The sequence below is a fragment of the Amblyomma maculatum genome, chromosome 6 (assembly GCF_055883805.1).
Source record: "Amblyomma maculatum isolate TAMU_Amacu chromosome 6, ASM5588380v1, whole genome shotgun sequence".
Classification (NCBI taxonomy): Eukaryota; Metazoa; Arthropoda; class Arachnida; order Ixodida; family Ixodidae; genus Amblyomma; species Amblyomma maculatum.
Genome location: NC_139349.1, coordinates 159,270,759 through 159,288,559, shown reverse-complemented (window position 1 = coordinate 159,288,559; position 17,801 = coordinate 159,270,759).

Genomic DNA, 17,801 nt, shown 5'->3' with positions numbered 1-17,801 from the left:
GTGTCAGGCACAGGAGATGGGAATGGTGCAGGAGCTAATGCCTCGAGTTCTCGCCTGACGATCCGAATCATTGTTGCAGACTGAGAAGGCTGTTGCAGAGGAGCCAGATCATCGCAGGATGATGTGGCTGCCGTGTTCAGAAGGCGCTCAAAGCGATGTACCAGGCGTCGTTGTTTAGCCTGCTCGAATCTTCGGCAAACTCGACGGTAGAGCAATTCATGCAGAAGAGGATTTTGAACGCGTCATCTGCGATGCCCTTGAGGATGTGCCATACCTTTTCACTTTCCAGCACGGAGCTGTTCGCCTTGCGACACAACGGGAGCACGTCTTGAATGTGAATGTAGGCCAGGTAGGACTTCGTGGTGGATTGGGCGTGAGACGAAAGTTCGGTTTTGGCTGCGAGAGCCCGTCCAATTGGCTTCCCGAACAAGTCGTGAAGCTTCAGTTTGCAAATGTCAAACGCCACCAGCTCGTGCTCGTGATTTTGAAACCACGTCCGAGCAGTTCCCGCCAAATAGAATATCGGATTGGCCAGCATGATGGTCGCGTCCAAATGATTGTTCGTGCTGCATCGCTTGTATTCATCCAGCCAGTCGTCAACATCTGTCTTGTCTTCGCCAATAGATCAGAGGGTGGAGAAATTTTGTGCGGACGAGTGATTGCGCCGATGTTGTTGCGGTGGAAGGAGCTGCCTCAAAGGTCATAGTGGCCGTTGTTGATGTTGTGATCCCAGGTAGGTGGCGGCCACTCCGCAATTCCAGCTTTCGGCTGCTTAAATGGATTTATGTGTGCACATGGGGATCTTTGGTCACCTCCACCAAGATGATACGTGGCAAGGTTAGTGCACGATGGTTAGTCCAGGATGACGTAGCACACAAAGCACAGAATCACACCAGCCTTAACCTTCATCTAGCACTAAACGTTGCTACCACTTTGTCGTCTTCTGTGTCACTGTTTCTGATCGTTGTCTTCTTTAACGTCCAGCGATGCAGGGCATATATGTCAGAATATGTTCACTAACTGGTTTAAACATGTGAGCGTGCACCAGCGCCATCCTCATCCCTATCGGCGGATGTGAAACATCCTGTTATACCGCGAGCGTCACGTAGCACGTGATCATTAGGTAGGGCGGCAGCTGGGGTACAGCCCTCTTACGCTACCATTGCGACCTCCAGACTGCGAGAACCGAGACCCTCGCAAGCTATTAAGCAGACAATTGAAAGACAAATGAGGGGCTCGTTAATAAATCATTTAAAATAGCGAACAGTCTCAATGTTCAAGGCAAGCTTTTTTTTATTCATACTGCTGACATTTATGGGAATGTATTGTGTTGATTATTGGAATAAAGAGCATTAAATGCTAAGCGGGAGAAAAAACAACGCGCCGATGGTGGAAGTCGAACCCACGACCTCGGACTGTCGCGTTCAGTGCTCTTCCAACTAAGCTACATCGACGGCTGTCCCCCCTCCGCTTGCTTCGGTATATATGTTCACTAACCGGATTAAACATGTGAGCGTGCACAGCGCCATCCTCATTCCTAGCGGCGGATATGAAACATGCTGTTATACCGCGAGCGTCACGTAGCGTCACGTAGCCGTCGATGTAGCATAGTTAGAAGTGCACTTAACGCGACATTCGGAGGTCGTGGGTTTGACTCCGACCATCGGCGCGTTGGTTTCCCTTCCGCTTTGCATTTAATGCTCTTTATTCCAATAATCAACACAAGACAACATTCCCGTAAATGGCAACAGTATTAATAGAAAAAAAGTTTGCCTTGCACTCTGTGACTGTTCGCTTCTTTAAATGATTTATTAACTAGCCCCTCATTTGTCGTCTTTACATATATATATATATATATATAATGTGAGAACATTTAACGTAATTGGCCGCCTAAAAAAGCTATAGAGCAAAGGGTATGCTTCATTTAAAGAAACATTTTGAGAACATTGCACGTACTTGGCAACTTAAAAAATTTATAGAACGAAGTATACACTTCAGAAACTACCCGCATTGTTTGCATTAGCACTCCTGATGAAGGCCAGCTTCTGTTCGAAACGTCGAGTCCAGTAAAATGTTTCTTTATATGAAGCGTACAGATCTCTCTCTCTCTCTCTCTCTCTCTCTCTCTCTCTATATATATATATATATATATATATATATATATATATATATATATATATATATATATATGTATATATATATATATATATATATTGTAAAACAGGTATTGGGCTCCGATTGTTCAGCGCCTGATGGTTTGAAGAGAGCGACAATCATGTTCAACGCGCGTGACGGTCAGGAAAGAAGACGACAACGAAGCTCTCTCTCCGACGCTCGGGCGTGCGCTTACAGAAGTGCAACGACTGATCGCAGAAGGATCCATTGATTGTTGACGGCGTAGCGCCCTGTCTCCTATTACAAGTGGTGGAGGTGACAGCAATCCCCTCAACCTGGAGCTTCGCAGCCGAGCGTTGCCTACCACTTCCGCGATGCCTGAGACCGCCAACCAACCGCCAACCCCATCGCCTGTCATCTGTCCCGGTGCAGCGCGTCAGCGCGACCCAGCAATCTTCAGCGGCACCGATGACACGGATGTAGAAGACTGGTTGGCGTCGTATGAACGCGTAAATGCATACAAGTGGGACGACAACGTGAAGCTCACAAACGTCATTTTTTATTTGAGCGACGTGGCCAATCTATGGTTCCGCAACCATGAGAGTGACATCCCTACCTGGGCGGCTCTCAAGACCAGCCTGACCGAAGTTTTTGGCCGTCGCGCTATACGTAAGCTTCGCGCCGAGCAACGCTTGCAAAGTCGGGCACAACAAACCGGCGAGAACTTCACCAGTTTCATAGAAGATGTCGTCGACCTCTGCAAGCGCGTCAACCCTACCATGAGCTCGTCGCCAAAATCCCCAAACTGTGTCCGATGTCATCAGCTTCTGCCAAAGCTTCGATGAGCTGCGCAAAAGGCGGCTTTCTACACGACGTGCTGGCCTTCAGCAGGCCGCTCTTTCCAGCTTGGCTCTCTCCGGGGGCGGTGCCCTGGATCAGCAGTCGCTCTTTCAGCAGATTCAACAGTTTGTGCGTGAAGAAGTCGCACGCCAGCTTTCTTTGTCTACCTGCCCCCCAGCACCTGCGCCTGCGCCGCCGCTCAATCCCACCCTGCAGCGTGTTATACGAGACCAGGTCGCTGAGGTTCTGCCTTCACCTCCTCAGCAGCCCCTGGTGGCGGCTCCTCTCACGTAGGCTGATGTTTTGGTGCGGCCACCACCCCCTGTCGCCCCTGTATACAGCCGGCCTCCCCTCCTATATGAGCCTCAGGGACATCAGCAACCTCCGCAGCCTACAATCCCCCCTTATCGTCCGGTTCTCCGCCGTCGATTACAGCCCCAGCCATCCAACCCCTGGCGCACACAAGACAACCGACCCATTTGCTACGCTTGTGGAAACGCCGGCCATGTGGCTCGTTTGTGCCGCAATCGTGGCCCTCGTCTCTACAACTATACACGTGAGCCGATGTACAATCTTACCCCGTCCCCCCCGCCCGTGTTCCCTGAGCCTCCTCCGCAGTCCTCTTCAAATTACGATCGCCGATTCCACCGCTCGCCTTCACCAGGCCGTCATTCCCGTTCTCCAATGCTTCGCCGCCAATCAGCCGGTCACACGGAAAACTAACGCCGCAGTTCCGGAGGCAAGAACTGCGCCATCAGGGACTAACACTAGACCTGTTTCATTACCAGCCAACATTATTACCGTATCCATTGAGGGCGTTCCTGTCGAAGCACTTGTAGACACTGGCGCAGCCGTATCAGTTCTTAATGACACCCTCTGTCCCAAGCTCAAAAAGGTAATGACGCCGCTTCCTGCCGTTTCTCTTCGCACCGCCAGCGCTCAGGACATTCGACCATTAGCCGCCTGCACCGCCCGCCTTGTCATCGGCGACGTTCAATACACAATAGAATTCCTCGTCCTCGCCCGCTCATCACACGACGTCATCCTTGGTTGGGACTTCCTCTCCAATCATAACGCCATAATAGACTGCGCCCGTGCTCAACTTGAGTTATCACCCCTCAGTGAAACTTCTTTCGACGCGTCCGCTGCTGCTGCCGCTACCGTGCACGTTGCAGAGGACACCGACGTTCCGCCTTTCTCCTCAGTGCTTGTGCCTCTTTATTGTGCTGCTCTTTCCGACGCCACGTTATCTACACACCCTCGTTGCGATGCGCTGACCAAAAAGCCGTGTTGCTGCCCCATGCTGTGCTAACAATTTTTCGCAGCTCAAGTGCTATTTTTGTTTGTAACCCGTGCCCCTGCACAACTACTTTGCTCCGTGGCCAGTCACTGGGTAGCGTTGCTTTGCTCGATTCCACTCCCACCTATCCCTTCGTCGATAACACTGCCGGCCTTCACATCAGCGCCATAACGCCTTTCCTGTCGCCACTCCATCTTCCCTCGAAGTTTTCCACCGGACCATTGACGCTGGCCTGACGCCCTTACAACGAGCCCAGCTTGTCGCCATCCTACAACGTTTCGCGGCTTCGTTCGACTCCCAGCAACCTTCGTTGGGGCGCACAACTGCCGTTACTCACCGCATTGATACCGGCACGCATGCCCCTTTGCGCCAGCGTCCGTACCGTGTTTCAGCCGCCGAGCGCCGCATTATTGACGAGCAGGTGACTGACATGCTCCAGCGCAATGTGATCCAACCGTCGAACAGCCCTTGGGCGTCTCCGGTCGTCCTGGTCAAGAAAAAAGACGGTTCAATCCGATTCTGTATAGACTACCGCCGACTGAACAAGATTACGCACAAGGACGTTTATCCTCTTCCTCGTATCGATGACGCTCTTGACTGCCTACACGGAGCTAAGTTCTTTTCTTCAATAGACCTGCGTTCCAGCTATTGGCAGGTGCCGATGGTAGAGGCCGATCGCCCAAAAACCGCTTTCGTCACGCCCGATGGGCTCTATGAGTTTAATGCCATGCCATTCGGACTATGCAATGTCCCTGCCACATTCGAACGCATGATGGACAACCTACTCAGAGGGCTAAAATGGCACACTTGCCTTTGTTACCTGGACGACGTTGTCATCTTTTCCCCAGATTTTCCATCTCCCCTCCAACGCATTGAGACCGTTCTGCGATGCCTGACCGACGCTGGCCTCCAATTAAATTTGAAGGAGTGTCGTTTCGGAGCACGACAGCTAACAATTCTCGGGCATGTCGTCTCCAAGGACGGCGTTCTTTCCGATCTGGCAAAACTGTGCGCTGTGGCAGGATTTCCCAAGCCAACTAATGTGAAAAAACTCAACAGCTTCGTCGGCCTCTGCTCGTACTTCCGCCGCTTCGTTTGCAATTTCGCCAAAATCATCAACCCTCTCACCAACCTTCTGTCCAGCCACGATCTTTCAGCCTGGTCTCCACACTGTGATGATGCCTTCGCGACACTCCGCCACCTTCTGACGACTCCGCCAATCCTGCGTCATTTCGACCCTTCTTCTCCCACGGAAATCCACACTGATGCCAGCGGCGTCGGCCTCGGCGCAGTACTTGCTCAGCGGAAGTCTGGCTTTGATGAGTACGTTGTCGCTTACGCCAGTCGGACCCTAACAAAAGCTGAAGCAAACTATTCCGTCACCGAGAAAGAGTGTCTCGCTATCATCTGGGCAATAGCAAAATTTCGCCCCTACTTGTATGGCCGTTCTTTTGATGTCGTCACCGATCATCACTCCCTCTGCTGGCTGTCTTCTCTGAAAGATCCTTCTGGTCGACTGGCCCGTTGGGCTCTGAGGCTCCAAGAATACAATATTAATGTCATCTATCGCTCTGGCCGTAAACATGCCGATGCTGATGCTCTCTCACGTTCTCCATTGCCGTCTGAAGCCACTCCTGCTATATCCGTCCTACATCCCACTGACATGCCCACCGATATGACTTCCAAGCAACGCAAAGACGCATGGATCGCTTCACTCCTGGATGTTTTATCTGGCCGCGCTTAACGACCTCCTTGCCGCGCTCTCCGTCGCCAGTCTCACCATTTCGCCATCAGAGACGAGCTCCTCTACCGTAGGAATTGACTTCCGGATGGTAGAAAGTGGCTGCTTGTAATTCCGACCCATCTGCGCTCTGTGATTTGCTCCCATTACCACGACAATCCCCAGTGTGCCCACGCAGGCTTATTGAAAACCTTCACTCGCCTGCGACAGCGGTACTACTGGCGTGGGATGTACCGTTATGTTCGTCGGTTCGTCCATTCCTGCCAAGAGTGTCAGCGCCGAAAACACCCACCTCGCCAGCCCGCCGCTCCTCTGCAGCCGTTGACCGCCCAGCTCATCCCTTCGAGCGCGTTGGAATCGACCTGTACGGCCCGCTTCCTAGCACATCAACAGGCAATCGCTGGATCATCATTGCAATTGATCATCTCACACGCTACGCCGAAACGGCGCCTTTGCCATCTGCTACAGCCCAAGACATTGCCTCCTTCATCCTCCATAACATCATTCTTCGCCACGGGGCTCCAAAAGAACTGCTAAGTGACAGAGGTCCTGCCTTCCTTTCTGAAGTTGTCGAAGCTGTTCTGAGAGAATGCAAAATCGTTCATCGCGCCACCTCCGCGTACCATCCGCAAACAAATGGAATGGTTGAGCGTTTTAACCGCACCATGGGCGACATGCTGGCAATGTATGTCGCTTTCGACCACTCCAACTGGGACCGCGTTCTTCCATTCGTCACATTTGCTTATAACTCGGCCACTCAAGCAACCACAGGATTCTCGCCATACTTCCTTCTCTACGGTCGTGAGCCCTCTTGTACCATGGACACCATTCTCCCTTACCGACCGGATTCTTCCGAATTCACGACTTTTTCACAAGCTGCAACTTATGCCGAAGAATACCGCCAGCTTGCCCGGTCCTTCACTTCTCACGCCCAGCAACTGCAGAAAACCACCCGAGATCAATCTGCACTTCTTCCTACTTACCGTAAAGACTCTTTGGTCTGGCTATGGGTACCTTCCTCCAGTCCCGGCCTTTCATCCAAACTTCTGAGCAAGTATCAGGGCCCCTACCGTATTGTCAAGCAAACATCCCCCGTCAACTACCTCATCGAACCCCTTACGCCATCCACTGACCACCGTCGCCGCACTCGTGAAATAGTACACAGTAACCGCCTGAAGCCTTACTACGACCCTGTCATCGTCACATCGCCATAATCCGCCAGGATGGCGTCTTTTCGCCCGGGGGGAAGTTGTAAAACAGGTATTGGGCTCCGATATGTTCAGCGCCTGATGCTTTGAAGAGAACGACAATCATGTTCAACGCGCGTGACGGTCAGGAAAGAAGACGACAACGAAGCTCTCTCTCCGACGCTCGGGCGTGCGCTTACAGAAGTGCAACGACTGATCGCAGAACGTTCCATTGATTGTTGACGGCGTAGCGCCCTGTTTAAGGACTCTTATTACAATATATATATATATATATATATATATATATATATATATATATATATATATATATATATATATATACTGAAATGTGCAATTCAAGGACGACGAGAATTGAACGGGCGATTGGGAAAACGACGACAAAGTGGGACTGCTCTATCTCATGCTGATCTGATTGGATTTCGGTGTTCCTCGGTGCCAGAGTGCCTTCTGTGTAGGGTTACGTTACACGTCTGGTGGAGGCATTGCCCGGTATCGATGCAGTCGTGCATAAGCAACCTGTCACTACAGAGCTTACCCCGGTACATCAGCGCCTGAGCCGCCGCCTACGTGGAGAGTCCCCTGAATTCGGACCCCTTCCGACCACTACCAGGACGACGCAGCCTTAGACAGCCTTAGAACCTGCTGCAATGGCATCTTAGAGCAGGCTTCTCCCGCACATCCTGTGTCATCAGCCGCGAACATCTCCGACCTTTCATGGCGACATGTTCGAGGACGGGCTTGAGACCTACGAGCGAGTCGTTCGTTACAACGGGTGGACCGATGAGCGTAAACTCCACAACGTGTACATCGCTCTTACAGAGTCTGCGCGGACATGGTTTGAAAACCATGAGGCTTCTTATTTATCCTGGCAAGCCTGCTGTCGTTACTTGAAAGCCACGTTGCCTAGCGCCAACCGGCGGGAGCGAGCAGAAGCTGCGCTACACTCGTACAGTCAGCGCCAGAACGAGAGCGTGCGTATGTTATTTGAGGACATGACACGCCTAACAATGAGCCCAGCGTCTATGAATAAAGGCAACGGACTCTTTATTTTCCCCTTTTTTGCGCACTTTTCCTCTGAAGCAACTGAAAGGAGCCAAAAGTGGCCGCTGAAGCAAAACAAAACATACAGTTTTGAAGGTTTCGCGCCAATATAAAAAATGACAAGTGTGAGCTAGGGGTAAAAAGAATTCTTGTCTACTTCACGTGAAAGCTTTTCTTATTTTGTCTTTCCAAGCTTTTTGTAAGGAGCAACGTTCACATTGACGGACGGCACAAGTTCTGTCACCGGCATGCGACGTAGTGAGCAGTGAATTCTTGGCTTTGTTTGTAGGGTTCAACGTCCCAAAGCTACTCGGGCTATGAGAAACGCTGTAGTGGAAGACTGAAAATTTCGACCACCTGAAGTTCTTTAATGTGCACTGACATCGCACAGAACACGGGCGCCTAGCTCCCCACCTCCAACGAAAAGCGGCTGCTGAGGCCGGGATTCGATCCCGCACTTTTGGCAACAGTAGTCGAGCGCCATAACCACAGCTCCACCCCGGTGAGTTTCATCTTGGTTCACCTTCAAGTTTAGCAAAAGTGGAACAGGGATAGACCGCCTAGCGACAAGCCTCGATTTGCATATTGAATAGAAAACCTGTTCTATAACTTGATAACATATATCAACTATATTTACAGGTGAGTAACTGTAGATCATAAATTATTTCAGGTACTTATTATTGATAATGCTAATTAGTCTTCCAGCCATTACATCAACAACATATCATTAGAAAACGTTCGGCGAGTGTGATTGCATTACGTTAATTGACATTGAATAGTTGACGGAGATGAAAAATGGAATATTATGCTCCGACATCAGGTAGAAATTGTTGAAAAGATTTCGAAAACAGAATTAGATAATATGCGTCATTGTACAACCATCGTTTTTCTTGTGTGTAAGAAAGGTTAAATCGCTGAAGTGCTTTTGGCCCGAAAATCGGAAGATATTGTCTCGATAGTGCTCGTCTACTTTATGACACACGCATGCGACAATTAATCCTAAGATCGTTTTATACATCTGGTTTGTGATAAATACTATCCGAGTTAAAAGGCAGCTGCGTCGATGAAAAGAAATGCTTGCTCGATTACAATTCTTGACCACCGTATACATCGCTGTTATGGTTGAAAAACAGTTATACCGTTATATTCAATATGCTGAGAGCTAAGAGCTTTAGTTGCCTGTTTACACTTGAAGGGTCTTATCTAGTTTAGAAAAAAATTCGTTTTACCTACTATTGAATCTCCTCAATATCCTGGCGAGCCACCATGTCCAAGTTGTTTGCAAAGAAAAAGCGAAGTGAGTTTGTCGTCTAAGGCTTCTTTTAGCCGAGCGTTTTTTATGCCTATTCAGGAACTTTGAGGTAACGGTGTTTTAGCTGCTGACAATTTCTACTTTTATTCCATTTGACGCTGCCCTTTTGACTGTGTTTGAAAACGGGAGGACAGTAGATATTTCACCTTTCATTCTGAAAAAGCAGCAGTAAACATTTTTCAGTCACGCTGAATCTCCGTACTGTGACCCGTAAAAATCAAGTCGGAGCCGTAAAAATCAAGAAGTAACTAAGACCTGACACAGCCGAAAAATGTTTCTTATGGTTCGTGATATAACGCAAAGGCACTCATTCGGATATAACTGAAAAGTTGATTTTAGTGTCTGCTTTTTAGCTTAGGCTGGCTTCTCTTAGTACCTTCCGATACCATTGTTGTCCTCAGCGATTACGAAACGCTGAGCTAAGAATCGTGCTTATATGCATCGTGATATTTACGCCGCAGCAGTAGAAATGCTTCCTTATCATTTATCCAAAGAGATACCGTCTGCCAGATATCGTTTCAACGCGAATGACGTGACTACCACGTAGTGTTTGCACGCCAACTGGACAAACCGAAAACAGTGTGGCTCAGTTCGAATCAGGGTTTGCACTCCGATGTACTAGAAAGTTGTGTTTAGGCAAAAAGGTTTCTGCTCCTCTACACTGACGCAAACACTCGTGTTGGGCCTGCGTCAGGATGTCTGAGCGAACAATTTCTCGAACTTTTGTGCGCACTGGGTGCTTATTCAGCAAAGTGAAGATTGAGGACCCATTCTCAGTGCGTCGGTACCGAAACGTTGTTCTGCTTCATATAAACAGCAGAATAATAGATAATATCGCCTTTTTTTCGAGCCCAGCATATCAAAAACATTTGCCATCTTTGGTCTGACAGACGAAGCTTTGTTTGTGGCTATACGCCATGGCAGCAAGTTTTGCAATTTGAGTGCGAATCAAAGACGCTACACTTCCTTTCACGGCTAACCGAGCGAAACCTGTCTGTCAATATTCGCGTATTGAGCAGTAGAAATGACATCGTTTCAGCGAACGTATTTTGGAATAGTGACATCAAAGCGGAGCCATGGTGTTTTTCAAGCAGCATGTGCCGCATTTTGATTTCTTTGGTTATTCAACCCATCGCGAAATATTTCAGCGACGACCTGGAACTCAACATCTACCTGGAAGGAGTGCACATAGCCTTAGAGACAAGAAAAAATTCTGGAGGGCACTCTGGGCCCCTAGAGTGCGATGAGGCGAAAGCCATTATAGAGCTGTCAATCGTAGCCCTCTTTCACGGCACCTTTACCTCCATCTTTGTCAGTCCCACCTTCCTCCCCTTTTTTTTTACAGCGTGGTAAATATGTGCGCGGAATATTGCGACAAATACTGTGTCTTTTTTATCCTGTAATTCTATTTCAAACGCCGCTAATGTCTGCTGTACTAACGCCTCCTAGACATCTGGGTCTGCTTCTCTTTGCTGTGTGGTACGGCGCTCTACGAAGCGGCAAATGAAAGACGCCACACGGAAGCATAGATCGGACGCCGGGGGTGTCAGACGCTTATATGCTTGTTGTTGTCGTTTTTAAGAACTATTGAGAAAGCAATACTACCCTAGATCTCGAGCCTTCAGCATAGCGCGGCCGGTAGCCACGACGTAACCACGTGACGCTGTGACGTCACACGCCACGTGACACTAAGGTGAGAGCTGGGCTACCAACTCAAGCGGTCGGCAGGAGCTGCCAACTTGGGTCTCTCGTTTCACAAGGAACAGTTATGTCAGAATCAGCGTGCTAGGACCCTGGCATCCACTAAGGCACGTTCATACGGTTGTTGTTGTTGTTGTTGTGGCGGTAGGAAGAAGGAAACGAAAATGCACGGGCCTGCTACTGGCTTTGTAGCTGAGCCACCTCCGCTGCCTCGTGCGTACAGAAAAGAAAATAGACAAGAAAAAGAAGAGGGAGAGAAGGACGCGCGACGCAACAACAGCCGTCGTCCAGCCCCGAAGCAGCGGCGGGTGCAATGGCGGCCTACAACAGATCACATTCGGTGACAGGATAGGCCCAGCTGCAAGCGGCAGTGACCTACATGTCGCAGGATCAGCCACCCTTCACCCCTTCATACGGCTTGGTTTAAGAGGGGCTTTTTATGTGGTCGGAGGAGGAAGAAAAAGAGAATAACGCAGGGTCGTACGCAGCTAATGCTTTCACTCAATATTTAGTATTGGAATTCTTTTTCCCTCCCATGTAGGAGGCCCCCTACTCCCCGCCCCCAGCACACACGGCTATGGGACGGATGCCGCGGCATCCACGACTACAGAAAGGCGAAGCGACTGTGTCTCTTCGCGGCTTCAGCCGCCAGGCGGATGGCTTGCTGCTGGTTGGCAGGGGACTCGCTCCGCCGTAGCAGTTCCCAGGCTTCTCTACTGTTTATATTTTGCTTGGCGCCAGGGGAATCAAGGCAATTCCAGATTATATGCAAAAGAGAATACTGTTTGGCTAGTTGCGTCATGAGACGACCGGAAAGAAGCACAGAAAAGAGGCGCTGACTCAAAACTGGGTGCATTTTGTGCCGGAATGCAAATACGGAAGCAAGAAGAAGAAATCACAAAATATCACAAAATTACTGCTATCATTTGTCAATATCTAAAACGGCGATTTCTTTCTTCGATAAGTGAAGAGATGGTTCGCCCAGGCAATTTTCTCCCCTGTCATGAATAACGAAGGCTTCGCAACACTCCGTTTTCAGCTGGCAATAATTCGTGCGCAGCACTCTGCCCTTCCGGAACTGAGGAAGACATTCATATGTAGTCACGTTTTTTGCATTGCATGATGTGCACAAAGAGAATTTATTGTGTACATACATAATACATACAGACAAAAACGCACCCTACACGCAGACCAAAGCACTATACAAAACACTATAGCGTACTTATAGATAATTAACTCAAAAATATTTTCCCACAGAAGAGAAAACAATAGAACGTGGGGGGGAGGGTCTATAAGGCAAGACCGGCATCTCAAGTCTGCCCTACCGTACAAAGCTTCCGTGGAATACACTGTGATAGTAAACGAAATTTCGCAACAGTGCGCCCAGAATCTGTGCTGTAAACACGACTGGAGACGCAAATAAAGTGCGCACGGCGCGCGAAAAAGGATCACCTAGCGGTGCCCTAGAGCCGTTTTTTATGTGTTACTGACTTTCGCATTCATATTCATGCATATCTATTATTTTGGTGTGACAAAATTATGCAGTCAATTGGAATATCCAGTGCGACATCTAATAATACGATTGGGAAGGTAGATTGACTCGAGAGGATGTGTAATCTAAAACAAAAGGCCAGCAAGTATGGGGAGCATTTAACCTTCTTAAACACTGGAGCCTTGTTTCAATAGAGGCGAAGCTAAGTGGCGTCCCTATGCTGTGCGATGTCAGTGCTCATTAAAATCCCCAGATGGTCGAAATCACTCCGGAGCCCTGCACTACGGCACCCAGTGCTTGTGAGGACTGGCCTCTTAAGGGCTGGTCCAATCATACATCCCTGTGATTGCTCTTTTGAGCCAATAAATGTCTTACACAACCACCATCCCGATCTCTTTCCGTTTTCACTCCAATTTTTCTGCCTTCCCTCACGGCGCTGTCAGATCTCCACAACACTGGTGTAATGGATACTGCGCCTTTCTTTTTCTGTGAACCAATTATTATTATTATTATTTTATTATTTGTTTGCCGAATTCATGACCAAAATCTTCAGTATGCTAGGTGAGCAGTTTTTGCTCACTCCTCTTTGAACTTCAAGTGACCTTCAGTTGTAATGTAAATTTCTTTTTTTATAAACCAATTTACATGTGATGCGAAGGCTTGAATACGCCACATAGAATTGGCCTTCACTTGACTATAAACTTCATCTGGCTTTGACCTTATTAAAAGTGTGGCTGTTCACAAATCTGTGGCACCAACCAAGAAGTGTAATGCGTCCTACTTTCTCCAAACCCTAAAAATGAAACGGAGAGGCAGCCGTACATAGTGCGATGTCAGCGCACAATAAAGGCCCCAAGTGGCGGAAATTAGTTCGGATAGCCCCACTGCGCTGGTGGAGAGGCTATCATGCCAGATTACTGTGCCGGAGTTCCTGGCGACTGCGTTTCGATGGAGGTGAAACGAAGAGTCGTCCGCGTATTGTGCGACGTCAATGCACGTTAAAGTTCCCCAGGTGGTGGAAATTACTCCGGCACCCTCCACTACGGCACCCCTCTCTCTCTTACTGCTTTTACTGCCCCTTTCCTCCTTTCCCTCGTGGCGCAGGCCAGATGTCCACAAATCGTGTCACAGATCCCGCGCCTTTCCTTTGCTGAGAACGAATTACTATTTTTCGTTCGAGAGGTTTGCCATCAGACATAGTGAAAAGGGAGCGGGAGTAGCAGATATAAAAAGGAGTATAAACAGGTCTCTCCTAAACAATCGTATAAGTTGCGGATAAATTGATTGTCCAGTGCCCAATACTTGTAGTGAGAGTCAAGGTCCGACCACAATTAGCAAACGCCCCGCCGGGGTGGCGTAGTGGTTACGGCGCTCGACTACTGTTCCCAGGGACGCGGGATCGAATCCCGGCCTCGGCGGCAGCTTTTCGATGGAGGCGAAAAGCAAGGCGCCCGTGTGCTGTGCGATGTCAGTGCACGTTAAAGAACCCCAGGTGGTCGAAATTTCCGAAGTCCTCCACTACGGCGTCTCTCATAGCCTGAGTTGCTTCGGGACGTTAAACCCCACAAACCAACCAACCAACCAAATTGCAAACGTATTTAAGACGTGAAACGAGGGTCACCGCTACCGTCATCATGCAAAAAGAGCTGTAGCGCTTGCCAAAAATGCCCGAGAGAGAATTTGGAGCTCCTGAACGAGATCAAACCACCTACTTTACAGGACGCCCTAGTTTTCACAGCGCTATCCAACGCTTGCCATTGACAAAATATTTGAAATAAACCACAGTCGCCAGTGTAGTGCCGGTGGGGCTATCACACAGTAGTCCACCGTCCACAGGTTTCTGCCAAGGAGTTGGTTGTGTAGCGCTCATCACCCTATCTCTATTTTCTCTTCTGTCGCAGCAACAACTTCTCTATTTTCTCTTCTGTCGCAGCAACAACAGCTGTATAACCCCGCCGGGGTGGTGCAGTGGTAAGACGCCCGACTACTGTGCCGGAGTACCCGGGTTCGAACCCGACCTCGGCGGCTGCGTTTCGATGGAGGCAAAACGAGGAGGCGTCCGTGTGCTGTGCGATGTCAGCGCACGTTAAAGATCCCCAGGTGGTCGAAATTACTCCACAGCCCTCCATTACGGCTCCTCTTTCTGCCTTTCCACTTTCACTCCCGCCTTCCTGCCTTCCCTTGCGGCACGGTTCAGGTGTCCACAGACATGTGTGACAGATACTGCGCCTTTTTCCTTCCTGTGAATCAATTATTATTATTCTTATTACTCCACTACGGACTTCAAAAAAGGGGATTGCGCTAAAAAAGACACGGACGAGAAGAGGACATGGGCGGGCGCAAACTCGCGACTGATTTTATTCAGAAAGAACAAAAATATATATACCTTGAAGCTTATCCAATCAATGCATAAGCACACATGCCAGGAAAGTTTTCTCTTTCTTATAGAACTTGATACTAGAATCGCTTACGCATTCATCACCTGACTTATCAATGAAAAAAGCCTCTGCGAGTTCACATGCTACCTGCTTACGACTGCGCCTTAAGATTTTGGTTCTAGCCAGCAAAGGCTGGCATGCTTCATCAGGCGAAGCCAAAGGGCATGCGCCGCAATGTAAGGGCAAATTTGACCCTTTTCCGTTATTCATAGAGAGCTGATGTTCCCTTAGTCGTTCATTTATACAACGGCTCGTCTGGCCGATGTAAACTTTTCCGCAAGTCAGGGGGATCTCATATACAGCCCCGACAGAACACCTGACAAACTGGGTGGCGTGACGCTTCGTGCAGTCTCGCACGCATTCCTCACCGGAGACAATCCGGGGGCACAAAGAGGCCAAATTGCGTGGGGCAGAAAATACCACCGGCACACCGTAGCGATTGGCTACCTTCTTCAGGTTGTGGGACACCCTAAGGATATAGGGGAAAACCACCGGTCTGGTCTTCGGTTGACCTTCTTGAGGTGTTCTAGCGTTACTTTGCGGAGGCGTCTCTACCACAGCAGCTACGACTGAAACAGGGAAACCAGCTTTCTGTAGCCTGCCAACCTGATTGGTGAGGCTGTCGTTTACCAGGTGAACACATGATTTCTGCAAGGCTTCTTTCAGGCACAGCCTAACAATGGCGCGTTCCACCGTCTTAGAATGAGCAGATTCAAACGGCAACAGGTCTTTCCGGGCTCGTGCTGAATACATCCAACACGTGTGATCTGGTGTTAAAGTGATGTTAATATCTGAAAACTGTAATCTATCTCCTTCAGGTAATTCGTAGGTGAAGGTTAGACCCCTCCCGTGTCGTTTAAAGGCAGATAACGTCTCTTGCACAGTGAACGTGTGTGTCAAACCGGGTTGCTTTTTAAGAATCACCAAATATTCGCCCACGTATCTAAAAACTTTAAGAACTATCTTGTCGTCCAAATAGCACACCAGATCACGATAAATGCTGGCCAAGAAAATGTTAGCCAATACAGGTGCCACACAAGACCCTATGCAAATGCCCTGCCGTTGAACATGAAAATGATTGGCAAAAGTTACAAAAGTGGACTCAAGAAAAACCTCTAGTATCTTCATGAAATTGTCCAGGGTTAGGCCGCTGGTATTCTGAAAATCTACGACACCATTATCGTCGATGCAAGACCTAACTGCACAAAATAGGTAATCATGCGGTATAGAAAAGAACGGGTTCTCTATGTCAAAAGAGACAGCGTAACCTAAAGATGAGGAACCCTGGAGGAAAGACACCACATCACCTGAATTCTTTAGAACAAAAGGGCATTGTATAACTAAATTCTTTAAACACTTCGGGAGGAAAGAGCAAATCTCCCGTTACCACGTATCCCTTTCACTCACAATGCACCGGAACGGCTTGTCATATTTGTGCGTCTTCGCGGTAAAAAACAGTTCTAGGCTATTGCGCTTACAGTTGTTAATGGCTCTTGACAGTCTATCTGAAGCCAAGTCCTTGCATAGCTGTATGGCTTGAGCCTTTACCTTGGATGTCTTCACGTTTTTGGTAATAAAGTTCGTTTTGACGGCGTCAACGGCCTTGTCGTGCAACACCCCCGCTGGTAGCACGGCAAATCCTCCCTCCTTGTCTGCCTGCAGAAGCATCAGCTGATGATCCCTGAAGGAGGATACGACTTCTTCGGCGTCCTTTTCCACAGCTGACTGTCCTCGGCCCGCAGATACTTGAGGCTTGGTTGCCGTCCGCAGCAGGCAATCAATCCCATCAAGAAGACACCTTTCACGGTCTTCTTCACTTGCTTTGCGCGCCAATTGTCGATTCAATGACAGCAACTCGTGTCTTTTTTAGCGCAATCCCCTTTTTTAAGTATGTATGACCGACTAGCCCAACAACGTGCTCTCTTATACTCCACTACGGCTCCTCTTTTTTCTCTTTCCACTTTAACTGCCATCTTTCTCCCTTCCTTTACGGCGCGGCCAGGTGGCCACAGACACAAGTGTGACAGATACTGCGCCTTTCCCTTCTTGTGGACCAATTAATATTATTTATTATTAGTGTGGAGGAATGGAAGATTCTGCTATCCAGCAACCGCGGCGAAACCAACAAGGTCTGGTACAGCGAGCCCAACGGGCGGCAGTAGCCAGCGGAGCCCTGGACTGAAGGCAATCGCCCATTTGCAGCCTATCGCCAGTAGACGAAAAGTGGGGGTGGAAGTGGGAAGCCCGAGAGCCGACTTATAGGTTTGAGAGAGTTGACCTTGGTCTTCCTCGGTACGAGACAGAAAGAGGTAGGGGAGGGAGTAGACAAAGCGGCTTAGCACAAAGTCCTGAACAAAACGACGGAGGTCGTGCTCGCGCATGCCGTAGTGTCGGTTAGCGACCCGTCGGATCAGCCGTACCGTCTGCTGGACGGTGGTAGTAAGGCGGGAAAGGACAGTAGTGAGTTTGCCATTGGATTGGAGAAAGAGACCGAGAATACGGATGCAAGAGAGAAGGGATGGGATATCCGTGGATAGTGACGTTAAGGTTAGGAGATGAGGTCATCTCGCACCACCCCTGGCAGAGCCCTTCTTACTTCCTTTCGCTTGACCA